Raw genomic sequence first — 14,294 nt, forward strand, 5'->3', positions numbered from 1 at the left:
AGCATTGTCCCAGTGAGGAAAGGATGATGGAGACTATGATTACCCCACAAGTCGGGATGAGACTTCGGACTTTACAAAAAGAAAAAAAGAGAAAGGGAAAAAAGAAGAAGAAAAAAAGAAAGGCCAAAGAAAAAAAGAAAAAAAAGAAAAAGAAAAAGAAAAGAAAAAATAAAATGAGAGAAAAAGAGAGAAGGGACAATGCTACTATCTCTTTTTCCACACTTGTGCTTCAAAGTAGCACCATGATCTTCATGATAGAGAGTCTCCTATGTTGTCACTTGCATATACTGGTGGGAATTTTTCATTATAGAACTTGGCTTGTATATTCCAATGATGGGCTTCCTCAAAATGCCCTAGGTCTTCGTGAGCAAGCGAGTTGGATGCACACCCACTTAGTTTCTTTTATTGAGCTTTCATAAATTTATAGCTCTAGTGCATCCGTTGCATGGCAATCCCTACTCACTCACATTGATATCTATTAATGGGCATCTCCATAGCCCGTTGATATGCCTAGTTGATGTGAGACTATCTTCTCCTTTTTGTCTTCTACACAACCACCATTCTATTCCACATATAGTGCTATGTCCATGGCTCACGCTCATGTATTGCGTGAAAGTTGAAAAAGTTTGAGATTACTAAAGTATGAAACAATTGCTTGGCTTGTCATCAGGGTTGTGCATGATTAAATACTTTGTGTGATGAAGATAGAGAAACAGCCAAACTATATGATTTTGTAGGGATAACTTTCTTTGGCCATGTTATTTTGAGAATACATGATTACTTTGATTAGTATGCTTGAAGTATCACTATTTCTTATGTCAATATGAACTTTTATCTTGAAACATTTGGATCTGAACATTCATGCCACAATAAAGAAAATTACATTGAGAATTATGCTAGGTAGCATTCCACATCAAAAATTCTATTTTTATCATTTACCTACTCGAGGACGAGCAGGAATTAAGCTTGGGGATGCTTGATACGTCTCCAACGTATCTATAACTTTTGATTTCTCCATACTATTATATTACCCCTTTTGATGTTTATGGGCTTTATTTTACACATTTATATCATTTTGGGGACTAACCTACTAATCGGAGGCCCAGCCCGTATTACTGTTTTTTTTGCCTATTTCAGTATTTCGAAGAAAAGGAATATCAAACGGAGTCCACACGGAATGAAACCTTCGGGAGCGTGATTTTTGGAACGAACATGATCCACAGGACTTGGAGTGCAAGTCAAGAAGCAGTCGAGGCGGCCACGAGAGGGGAGGGTCCACCCACCCCTACAGGGCGTGCCCCCCTGTCTCGTGGGCGCCTCGGGCGGCCACCGACGTACTTCTTCCTCCTATATATACCCACGTACCCTGAAAACATCCAGGGAGCCAATGAAACACAATTGCCACTGCCGTAACCTTCTGTATCCGCGAGATCCAATCTTGGAGCCTTCGTCGACGCTCCGCCGTAGGGGGAATCGACCATGGAGGGCTTCTACATCAACACCTTAGCCCCTCCGATGAGTTGTGAGTAGTTTACAACAGACCTTCAGGTCCATAGTTATTAGCTAGATGGCTTCTTCTCTCTTTCTGGATCTCAATACAATGTTCTCCCCCTCTCTTGTGGAGATCTATTCGATGTAAACTCTTTTTGCGGTGTGTTTGTCGAGATCCGATGAATTGTGGGTTTATGATCAAGTTTATCTATGAGAAATATTTGAATCTCCTCTGAATTCTTTTATGTATGATTGAGTTATCTTTGCACGTCTCTTCGAATTATCAGTCTGGTTTGGCCTACTAGATTGATCTTTCTTGCCATGGGAGAAGTGCTTAGCTTTGGGTTCAATCTTGCGGTGTCCTTTCCCAGTGATAGCAGGGGCAGCAAGGCACGTATTGTGTTGTTGCCATCGAGGATAAAAAGATGGGGTTTATATCATATTTCTTGAGTTTATCCCTCTACATCATGTCATCTTGCTTAATGCTTTACTCTGTTCTTTATGAACTTAATACTCTAGATGCAGGCAGGAGTCAGTCGATGTGTGGAGTAATAGTAGTAGATGCAGGCAGGAGTCGGTCTACTTGTTGTGGACGTGATCCTATATATATGATCATGCCTAGATAATCTCATAATTATTCGCTTTTCTATCAATTGCTCGACAGTAATTTGTTCACCCACCGTAATACTTATGCTATCTTGAGAGAAGCCTCTAGTGAAACCTATGGCCCCCGGGTCTATCTTTTATCATATAAGCTTTCAATCTAATTTTATTTGCATCTTTACTTTTTGCATCTATATTATAAAATACCAAAAATATATTTATCTTATCTTACTATCTCTATCAGATCTCACTTTCGCAAGTGGCTGTGAAGGGATTGACAACCCCTTTATTGCGTTGGTTGCGAGTTCTTTGTTTGTTTGTGTAGGTGCATGGGACTTTTGAGGAGCCTCCTACTGGATTGATACCTTGGTTCTCAAAAACTGAGGGAAATACTTACGCTACTATTGTTGCATCACCCTTTCCTCTTCAAGGAAAACCAACGCCAGCTCAAGACGTAGCACCTGCCCGATCACTTTTGATCGCAGGGTTCATCCGACTAGTATGCGGCATGGAGGTTCGGCTGCCTTGGTACTTGACCCAATAATTGACAGATACCATCTCACCCGAGTCCTTGTGGACGGCGCAGCAGTCTTAATCTGATATATTAGGACACTGTCCGCAAGATGGGGATAGACCCATCAAGAATCGGACAAAGCAGTAGTACCTTTAAAGGAGTAATACCAGGCGTAGAGGCCCGCTGTATGGGCTCTTTAACATTAGAGGTTGTATTCGGTTCTCCTAACAACTTTCGAAGCAAAGAACTAATCTTCGACATCGCTCCATTCCGAGGCAGCTATCATGCACTACTCGGAAGAACGGCCTTCGCTCGTTTCAATGCAGTACCACATTACGCTTATCTCAAACTGAAGATGCCCGGTCCATGCAGCGTCATCACTATCAGCGGAAACACAGAGCATTCTGTTCGCGTGGAAGACTACGTGGCGGCTCTAGCAGCCGAACCAACGAAAGGCCTTTCCAACCCGAGCAACTGATCGGTCTTCGAGACCACGGACACGCCCAGAAGTGTCCGGCGCACCACAAGTTGTAATAGCCCAGATAAACTGAGCTTGATTAACGGCCATGCCCCCATATGTGGTGTTGGGGGCTGCCCGCATGTAAAGGGTCCATAGTTCGTCTTGATCATATTTACACTCAAGAAATTGAATTTTCACGGTTCATTAAGTTTAACCGACTTTACGCACGGTCACACCAGAATCTTTCACCTAGGTTTCTTTTTTTTACAGGTGACCATTGTGCTACACCCATCAAGGATACGACACAACAGAGACAAAGGCGCAGACGTGCAGTAGGGCCCCTCCAAAGGTTTCTTTTTAGATTAAGACCCTGTGTAAAACTTTTTTATTGTCTCTTGTTGTTTCACACCCTCTTGGCACTTAAAATGACCAAGAGGAATACCGGCGCTACTGGCGAGCTCATGATTTGCCATTCTAAAATAGATGCTACAGAGACAGCAGCAAGTGTGTTTTTGAGATCTATGCTCTCACCACAAGCGCTCTTTCGCCATGCCGGATTGATGCACGTACCTTGAAATTCTGGGTTCATTATCGAGGGCGGTACTCAGCCCAGTATATGTTTTAAAGTCCGAATACCTTCAGGAGTGTTCGGCGTCGCGAGTTTGGCCTTATATGCATCAGCTTCGAATCATGTCTTTGGTCAATAGTTGGGTTTGCCCGGCTCCCGTGTTTTGCTACCTTACGTTCCACTCTATCGGCTAAGGTGGCACCGGGAGAACTACTGCGATTGTGCCCTGGTTCATCCGGATGAGCACCTCAGTAGAGAAAGCCGAAAACTGACTGTCATGGTAAAGCGAGAGACTGGTCAACCACTCGATGACTCAGCGGAATCTTCGCAATTCCTCCGCGTTAACGAAGGACCGGTTTCCCGGTCACTTATGGACACGCACCGTATTCGGATGAACGCGGACATACCAGGGGCTACATAGTAGCCCCACCGTCAAACTCCTATGGCTAAGTGAAAGTGTTAAAGCTATATAATCCAATTGCCTCGTTCGGCGCGCTATCACCTCCTTAACGGACCAAGATGTTGGATCAAGTGTGGTTACGCACTTTGTCGAACACCCCCTCATTATATGCGAGGGGGCTGAAGCCGACGACTGCAAACTTTCAGGTTATATACATATATACACAAGCGGCCGCACAGGAGGCACTACAGTACTTTATGGGCAAAACTATAAATATAGCCTTTATTACCAAAAGCATTGTTTTTGCAATCAAGATACATGTCACTCGAACATGGTATTCTTTGAGCACCGAGCCTCTATTAAACGGGCACCTTCTAAGACTTCTTTAAAATAGTGCTCGGGCGAGTCCTGGCCCCCGGGTGGACCCATGGTTGCAATATCGGTGGCCTCCATCTTCGCCCAATATGTCTTAACACGGGAAAGGGCCATTCGCGCACCCTCTATGCACGCCGACCTCTTGAGAGCATCGATTTGCGGCACAGCATGAATAAACCGTTGCACCAAACCAAAATAACTATCCGGACTTGGTTCCTTCAGCCACAGGTGATCCATGACGGCCTTCATGGCAAGCCCTTATAATCTGTGGAGCTCGGCCCATTCGGCCATTTGCTCATTCAATAGCAGTGGAGGCCTTGGAGTACTAAACTGCGACTAGAACTATCTTTCCACCTCATGATCTTCTCGATCTTTGAAATACTACGTCGCATCAGCAGCACTCTTTGCCAAATCCAAGCATGCGTCTGAAGAACTCCAAAATTGATCAAGAGGGGCATACTTCGGATCACCAAATTTTGTTCGCAATAAAAAGGGCTTCCCAGCCGCGATATCACCGGCTTGCCGAAGCTCCTCCCGTGCCGCTCTAATCTCAGAGCGACTTTCCTTTGCTGCTTGTAAGGCCTTCTCCAGGTCAGTTGTTTTCGTTTGGTTTTCCCTTTCGAGAAGCTCATATCGGCTGGCGGAATTTTGTAGCTCAAGAGTCATGTTGGCTATTTTATCCTCACTTCGGTGATGAGCAGCTTGTTCAGCTTTTAATTCATCAGCTGCCTTCACGGCGGCTGCATTGCTTCTCCTGACTTGCTTCTTGGCCCGGGCAAGCACTGCCCAAAGGGTCTCCATGGCGGCAGCACCATCTGTAGTCAAAGCATATTATAAATCCTAGCATCATGCTCTTATTAATATCTGCTGACCACCCAAATATACATACCCTATGCCTCGTCAAGCCGCTTGTTCACAAGCGTGATGTGTGCACCTGCCACGTCAAGCTGCCACTTCAGTTCAGCAAATTCAGTAGTCCAGTCAGCCGCCGGATCTGCAGCCGCCTGCACAAAAATTGGCACCATCATTACCAGAGACTATGATCCTCTACTCGCCTCGTTCGGATGGCAACCAGAGTCTCAGGGGCTACTACCTATACAAAGTGCACCTTGCGCATACGGTACAATCAAAGAATATCACTTTGCATACCTCAAAGCCTCTTAGCAGGCTTGTAAAAGCCTCGTTGAACCCGCTTTTTGCGGACGATGTCTTCTCAACCACCGTACCCATTAAGGTATGATGTGTCTCTGAAATAGCCGCTTGCTGCAGAAGACCCGTCAATGTGTCCGGTTGTATATCAGACAGTTCGGGGCTTTTTCTTTTGGTCTCTCTAGGAGCCAAAAACCCCAAACCTCGGGCGGCCCAAGAGTTACCTTCCGGCCTTTGCGGACCGGGAGAGATCCTCCGGGATGACACCTCAGGATCGTCCGCCTCATGAGGAGGAGAAGTATGAGGAGGCGTTTCGCTCTCCATCATCTCCCAAAGAAGATCCCCCGAGGACGAACATTGTGGAGGGAGGCTATGAGCCGAACTGCAAAACATATGTCTTGGTTGTTATTCTGAGGAAAAGAACCGGGTATGCTTATTAAGTACCCTTGTTCACTTACGGCTCGGTTAACGGCTGGCCCCCCTGTGGGCATTGTGCAGCAATGTTACCCTCCGGGGCAAGGCCCCCTGATGAAGGTTTCTTCCCTCGCTTGGAGACCTATGCTTCCAAGTCTTCAGGGGCGGTCCTTTTCTTCCCGTGGGGAGAGGGGACGCTAGATTCTCCTCCCCTTTCATCCTCCGACACGGGGATATTAATTCCCCCAGTTGGGATGCGTGACGTACCTCCAGCATGAAGTCCACCTTTGGCTTCCCCTTTACTCTCCTTGTCCTCCCCTGGTGGCACTTGATAAGGTGCGCGAGCCAACATCCTGGTTAGTACAGGATCCGGCGTATCTTTGGGAAGAGGGGCCGAACACCTGATCCTCTCCGCCTTTCTTATCCAGTCCTGGCCGAGGGTGGTTTTTCAGAGTAATGTTGTGACGAAGTATAATGACAGCATGTTCGGTCGCGGAATTACTTACCTAGGAATCTGGACGGTGTAGTCGAGGCCCGCATCCTCTGTGCTTACCAGACACTTTATTTGTGGTCCGAAGAATAACTGATACATTCCTTCAGGCGTCCTGTCGAAGAAGTGCTGAATAGTAAGAAGCCCTTCCAGGTAGAACTCCCACATACGGAGAGATCGATGTTGACACGGCAAGGCCCGACGAACTAGCATTACTTGAATTACTTTGACAAGACTAATATCCTTCTTGAGGAGATCCAGAATGCAGCTTTGCAATATCGGCACTGTCGGTGTACCAGAGTAGGGGTACCCTAGTATCCCGAACTTGTGCACGGGCAGTTGCAGCGCCCCGCGGCAAGGCTTGCCGGGTGACCGCCAAGGTCCTCCGTGGTTCCCTTGGAGCCATTCAAGAACAAAGTATTTAAGCTCAGGAGACAAGGCCCCGGCAAGAGGAGCTTGCCGGGAAGGCCAGCCAAGGCATTTCAAGGAACTTGCTGCGACACGCCGCGCGTCCCGGCAAGGCCCGGTGAGCGACAAGCTCCCGGACCCGACAAGACAACGACCGCGGCAAGGCACTTGCCGCGACAAGCGGCCACTCTGTGCCCACACTCCAACGCATCCACCAACGTGTCGCTCTGGGGGCCTTTCCAGGCGCGTGGCAGGAGGCCGTGCAGCCAGCGGTGCGCGGTGGCATGCGAAGCTGACAAGATCGCCATCGTGGCGAGCGGTGGCGCCCCTGACGGTCCTTTTCTGCACTGTTTGGGCTACACAGACGGGCATTTAATGCCCTTGCCCCCTGCAGTCCGGGTTAGGTAGGAAACACTGTACAGGCAGCTGTACCAACCACCTCTCTTTATACATTTGTACCCTTGTCTACGTTGCCACCTATCGGTGACTCCATTAGCGTATAAAAGGAGGCCCACGCGCAACATAGAAGGGGTTCGGATCATTTGGAAGCCAGAAAAACACTTAGCTCTCTCTCGAGCAAGAACACAATACAATCAAACAAGCAGCAGTAGGAGTATTATCTCTTCGGAGAGCTCCGAAGCTGGGTAAACTGCTCGTGTGCTTCGCCTCGATCCGCTCTTCGTGCGACCTCCGCCCCCCGCCGAACCGAAAGGGGCCACGGTCCGCCGGCCCCATAGGTGTTCGTGGATCAGTTTCCCCGACATCTTTGGCGCGCTAGGTAGGGGGCGTCGAGGTTGTGTGAACCTGATCCGGCGTTCACACGAGCTAGATCTTCATTTTCTTCATCAACATGCCACCGAAGAAGAAGGCTTCGGAGGCAGCTGTTCCGTCCACGTCGATCCCACCGCCACCAGAGCAAATGGGCGGTGGGGTAGACGTCGGCGGAAGGACGGACGTCGACGAGGAATCTCACGACGCTGCCAGGTCCAAGGGCAAGGCAGTGCAGACCTCGACGTCCGCGCTTGTTCCACGCCCATCTCAGGAGGCGCAGGACCGACAGCGTCATGGTACTCGCAGTACCATACGTTTGTTGGGCCAAGATCAAGCTGGTGGATCTCGGGGCGCTCGAGACCAGCATGCACACCAACGTACAAGCACGAGCGAGACACGGTCGCCCGGACGGGATAATGCTCCTTCTAACATAGTTAGAAGTCTGAGCACATCCTGCTCCTCGCGCCGCCCGCCACTGCCACCCACCACTCCGGCAGAAGCTTTGGCACGAGCTCAACTGCTCCTGGATTACCCTCCCACGTCGGACAAGATCGACGAATGGAGGGCCACCATTCAGAGTCTCATCGGCTACGCCAACGGCGACACTCCGCGGCAGCCGAGCGCGTCGCTACTGCGGCAGGGTTGCCAGGCGCGAGCCGGTGGCGACGAAACTAGTGGAGGTGCAACCACCATGCAATCACCACCCCGAAGGCCAAGATTGCCGACTCGCCGGATCCACCTCGACAGCGACTCCACCGCATCGTCGGATCCACGAGCTCGTCGCGATCAGCGCCAAGTTCTTCGCGATCGACAGCAAGAAGACGCTCGTACTCGCATCGAGCGCCGAAGAGAAGCACGACGTCAATCCGACAAGCGCGTTGGGCCCTCTGTCGACATGCATGCGCTAGGGGAACCAGGCGACTTGCCGTACGTGGTAGGTTGCCCTGCGTTCACTCGTGAGCTGCGGCAAGTCCAGTGGCCCAGCACGAAGAACTTCAAGCCAGACGTACCGGAGAAGTACGACGGCAAGGCGCATCCGTCAGAGTTCCTCAGCATCTACACCATTGCGGTGCAGGCTGCCGGGGGACGGGACGACAAGATCCTTACCAACTACTTCCCGCTGGTGCTCAAGCCCAACGTCAGATCCTGGCTCATGCACTTGCCGGACAACTCCATATCCTCTTGGGCCGATCTATGCCATCAGTTTGTCGGCGCCTTCACAGGCGGCCACAAGCCTCATGGCCAAGAGAGTGACCTTCACCTGCTCGCCCAGAAGGAAGGAGAGCCCCTGCGCAAGTACATTCAGAGATTCAGCAGCGTACAGCACAACATCCCAGACGTCCACCCTGCCGCGGTGATCAGCGCGTTCCATCAGAACGTGCGAAACCGCAGGATGCGGGAGGAAATGGCGATGTGCAAGATCAGAGACGTCAGTGAGCTATATGCCCTGGCCGACAAGTGTGCACGTGCTGAGGAAGGGAGGAGACTCCCCGGAGAGAACATAGGAGCAGGAGGATCTGACAGTGAGGATGCAGCCCCGGCAAGGAAAAGCCGGCGGCGGAACAACAGGAAGAAGAAAGGCAAAGATGTGCTAGTTGTTGAGCAATCCGGCAAGAAAGCCGAAGCTGGTAGCTCCGGCAAGGAGGTTGCCGCAGCTGCGACGGTCGCCGACAAGCAGGACGGTACCAGCAAGCAGTACTGCAAGATCCACCGCACCAAGGGCCATGACCTCCAGAGCTGCAAGAAAGTCGAGCAGCTTGTTGAGCAACAGAAAGCTGAATATGAGCGGCACGACAAGGAGAAAGCCCAGGAAGGTGCTGGAGGATCCGGCAAGAAACGTCCCGGCCGAGGAGGGCGCCGCGGCAAGGCCAAGCAGCAGCAAGGAGACAGACCTCCTCGCGGCCGCGACAAGGATGAGGATGACGATGACGACGAAGACATGGATGAAGATGAGACCGATGAGCTGGAGTTCCAGAAAGCCACAGAGGTCCTATGCGTTGACGGTGGTGCTTCTCTGCATACTTCACACCGCCAGCTCAAGCAGTGGGTGCGGGAAGTTAATGCAGCAGAACCACCCGTCGGGTCACGCAAGCCTCTGAAATGGTCCAGCACGCCTATCATCTTTGATATTGAGGACCACCCTGATCGCATAACTGCGGTCGCGTGCTTGCCGATGTTGGTTTCACCAACTATCCGCAACCTCAAGGTCACTAAGATGTTAGTTGACGGCGGGGCCGGCTTGAACCTGATCTCCTCCGCGGTGCTCCAGAAACTCCAGATCCCTGACAGCGAGCTCGAAGAAACCGGTACGTTCCAAGGAATCAATCCGGGAAGGAGCAAGCCAAAGGGAAAGATCACGTTGTCGGTAACATTTGGCAGCAAGTTGAACTTCAGGACTGAGAGGGTTACTTTCGACGTTGCTGACTTTCCATTGCCATACAATGGGATACTCGGCCGTCCAGCACTCGCCAAGTTCATGGCAGCCTCTCATTATGCATACAACGTACTGAAGATGCCAGGCCCGATAAGTGTCATCTCTGTCCCTGGCGACAAGAAGGATGCTCTTATCTGCGCCGACAAGATCTACCGGGAAGCAGTAGCCGCAGCAGATCGCAAGTCACTTGCCGCTGAAGCTCCCGGGGGGAAGAAGAAGACCAAGTCCGGCAAGAGTTCTGATGCCCACTCCGGCAAGCGCACCTCTTCGGAGTGCTGCGCTACCGTCGAGGACGCACCATCGAGCTCCACCGGCAAGTGTAAGAAGGCAATGGCAGCTCCACCTGAAACCAAGAAGGTGTCCGCCAAGGAGGACGGCACTGGTGGTACCTTCACCATCAGTGCCACTCTCGACCCTAAATAGGAAAGCGTGCTCACTGCTTTCCTGCGGGCGAACGTCAACGTGTTTGTGTGGCAACCGTCTGACATCCCCGGTGTTCCCAGGAAAGTAATTGAGCACCACCTTGCCGTCTGTCCTCATGCGCGGCCCATCAAGGCAAGAGTTCTGATGCCCACTCCGGCAAGCGCACCTCTTCGGAGTGCTGCGCTACCGTCGAGGACGCACCATCGAGCTCCACCGGCAAGTGTAAGAAGGCAATGGTAGCTCCACCTGAAACCAAGAAGGTTTCCGCCAAGGAGGACGACACTGGTGGTACCTTCACCATCAGTGCCTCTCTCGACCCTAAATAGGAAAGCGCGCTCGTTGCTTTCCTGTGGGCGAACGTCGACGTGTTTGCATGGCAACCGTCTGACATCCCCGGTGTTCCCAGGAAAGTAATTGAGCACCACCTTGCCGTCTGTCCTCATGTGCGGCCCGTCAAGCAGAAAGTCGGGAAACAGGCAGTGGAGCGCCAAGAATTCATCGCAGAAGAAATCAAGAAGTTGGAAGCAGCAGGCCTTGTCAGAGGAGTGCTCCATCCTACGTGGTTGGCCAATCCTGTAGTCGTGCGCAAGGCTAATGGGAAATGGAGGCTTTGTATCGACTTTATTGATGTTAATAAAGCTTGTCCCAAAGACCCATTTCCCTTGCCGCGCATCGACCAGATTGTTGACTCCACGGCCGGATGTGATTTGCTTTCATTTCTTGATGCATACTCAGGATACCATCAGATCTTCATGGCAGAAGAGGATGAGGAGAAAACCGCATTCATCACCCCGTGTGGCACGTACTGTTTTGTACGGATGCCTTTCGGTTTATAGAATGTTGGTTCAACATTTGCAAGGGTAGTCCACCACGCTTTTGAGCCACAAATGCATAGAAATGTGGAGGCATACATGGATGACATAGTGGTCAAAAGCAAGGACAAAGCAACTCTGATTCAAGATTTGGACGAAACATTTGCAAATCTGCGCAAGATCAACCTCAAGCTCAATCCCGAGAAGTGCGTGTTTGGAGTCCCTTCCGGCAAGCTTCTCGGGTTCTTCGTGTCTCAGCGGGGAATTGAAGCCAATCCCGACAATATCAAGGCCATTGAGCAGATCGAAGCACCAAAGCGCGTCAAGGATGTACGAAGGCTTGCCGGTTGCGTGGTTGCTCTCAGCAAGTTTATCTCTAGATCTGCTGAGCGCGCCCTACCATTTTTCAAAATATTGAAATAGGCAGGTCCAATGAAATGGACTCCGGAGGCGGAGGCTGCGCTGCAGGACTTGAAGAAATACCTGTCCTCCGCTCCAACACTTGTCGCACCTAAGCCACAAGAGAAGTTGCTGCTGTATATAGCGGCAACCAATCAAGTGGTTAGTGCTGCGTTAGTGGCAGAGAGGGAGGCAGATGACGAGCCAGCAACCACGGCAGATGCATCCAGCGACAAACAGGGGGCTTCGCCGGCAAGCTCTGGTCCCGACAAGGATGGATCTGCGCAAGAGCATGAGAAGATGCAGAAGAGAATGGTGCAGCGCCCAGTTTACTTTGTCAGCTCCCTTCTACAGGGGGCTAGGTCAAGGTACTCTGGTGTGCAGAAATTGCTTTTCGGCCTCCTCATGGCCTCGAGAAAGCTGCGCCATTACTTCCAAGCACATGAGATCACAGTCGTCACTCGTTTTCCGCTGAAGAGGATACTACAAAATCCCGAAGCAACAGGCAGGATTGTAGAGTGAGCACTGGAACTGTCAAGCTTTGGCCTCAAGTTTGAGAGCACTTCAACTATCCAAAGCAGAGCCTTGGCAGAGTTCATAGCAGAGTGGACGCCAACGCCAGATGAAGAAATTCCAGAGACGAGCATCCCCGTCAAGGAAGCGAGCAAAGAGTGGCTGATGTACTTTGATGGTGCCTTCTCGCTGCAAGGCGCCGGTGCGGGCGTGCTGCTTGTCGCACCCACCGGAGAGCACCTCAAGTATGTAGTCCAGATGCACTTTCCCAAGGAGCAAGCAACTAACAATACTGCAGAGTATGAAGGATTGCTTGCCGGTCTTAGGATCGCAACAAACCTTGGGATCAAGAAGCTCATTGTCAGGGGTGACTCACCGCTTGTCGTCCGCCAAGTGAACAAGAACTATCAGAGTCCGTTGATGGAAGCATATGTTGATGAAGTGAGAAAGCTGGAAGAGCACTGTGACGGCCTAAAGATGGAGCATGTCCCGAGAGCTCAGAATGACATCGCTGATGGCCTGTCAAAGTGCGCCGCACTTAAGTTACCTGTGGAACTAGGGATCTTTGTGCTCAAGCTAACTCAACCGTCCGTAACGCCATCAACTGGACAGAACAAGAAGAGGAAGTTGATTTCTGGTGACTATTTTCCGGCAGAGCTCCCTGAAGCCGCCGCCAAGAAGGTCCCCAAGATCAACGCCAATGATGCTGAGGAGCAGTCTGCTCCGGCAAGCTTGCCGGGGAACATCAAGCTCCGGCAGAGCCGCAAGTTCTCGCCGTAGAAGCGGATGCTCCCGCAGCAGCAGATGTGCCTTTAGTCCTTGTTGTCGAGCCACAAGCTCCAGCATGGGCACAGCAGATTGTCCATTTCCTTCAGACAGGAGAACTTCCTGAAGAGCAAGAAGAAGCGGAAAAAGTAGCCCGGCAGTCAAGTATGTACCAGTTTGTCGACAGCACACTGTACAGAAGGAGACTCAACGGTGTGAAATTGAAGTGTATTCACCGGGAAGACGGACAAAAGTTGTTGGCAGAGATACATGGAGGCATATGTGGTCACCACATTGGCGCAAGAGCACTTGCCGGCAAAGCGTTCCGGCAAGATTTCTTTTGGCCGACAGCCCTCCAGGATGCAACTGCACAAGTAACCAAGTGTGAAGCGTGCCAGTTCCATTCCAAGCAGATACACCAGCCAACTCAAGCTCTCCAGACGATCCCTTTATCCTGGCCATTTTCGGTCTGGGGGCTCGACATCCTCGGCCCCTTCCCCCGAGCTGTCGGGGGCTTTGAGTACTTGTACGTTGCAATCGACAAGTTCACAAAGTGGCCGGAGGTGGAAGCAGTGAGGAAGGTGACAGCATAGTCAGCAGTCAAGTTCTTAAGGTCGATTGTTTGCCGTTTTGGGATCCCTAACAGGATCATCACCGACAATGGCACGCAATTCACGAGCCGCACCTTCATGCAGTACGTCCAAGATCTTGGTGCCAAGGTCTGCTTCACTTCTGTTGCTCATCCGAGGAACAACGGTCAAGCAGAGAGGGCAAATGCTGAAGTGCTGCGCGGGCTCAAGACCAGGACTTTCGACAGGATACGCAAGTGCGGAAGGAACTGGATCGAGGAGCTGCCAGTGGTTCTTTGGTCGATCAGGACGACGTCAAATCGAGCCACTGGCCAGACACCTTTCGCTCTAGTCTAGGGAGCAGAGGAAGTTCTCCCCACGGAACTCGTATACGGAGCACCTCGACTGCTCGCTTATGATGAGCTTGAGCAAGAGCAGCTGCGACAAGATGACGCGCTGCTCCTTGAGGAAGATCGTCTTCAGGCTGCTGTACGAGCTGCTCAATACCAGCAAGCTTTGCGCCGCTACCATAGCCGCAAAGTTAATGCCAGAAGCTTCGAGGAAGGCGACCTTGTTCTTCGACGCATTCAGTCCGCCAAGAATTCCAACAAGTTGACGCCGAAGTGGGAAGGCCCTTACCGGGTGAAACGAGTCACTAGGCCTGGCGCTGTCCGCCTTGAGACCGAAGATGGCATTCCGGTGAGCAACTCCTGGAACATTGAGCATCTTCGTAAGT

This window comes from Triticum dicoccoides, chromosome 7B (assembly GCF_002162155.2).
Source record: "Triticum dicoccoides isolate Atlit2015 ecotype Zavitan chromosome 7B, WEW_v2.0, whole genome shotgun sequence".
Lineage (NCBI taxonomy): Eukaryota > Viridiplantae > Streptophyta > Magnoliopsida > Poales > Poaceae > Triticum > Triticum dicoccoides.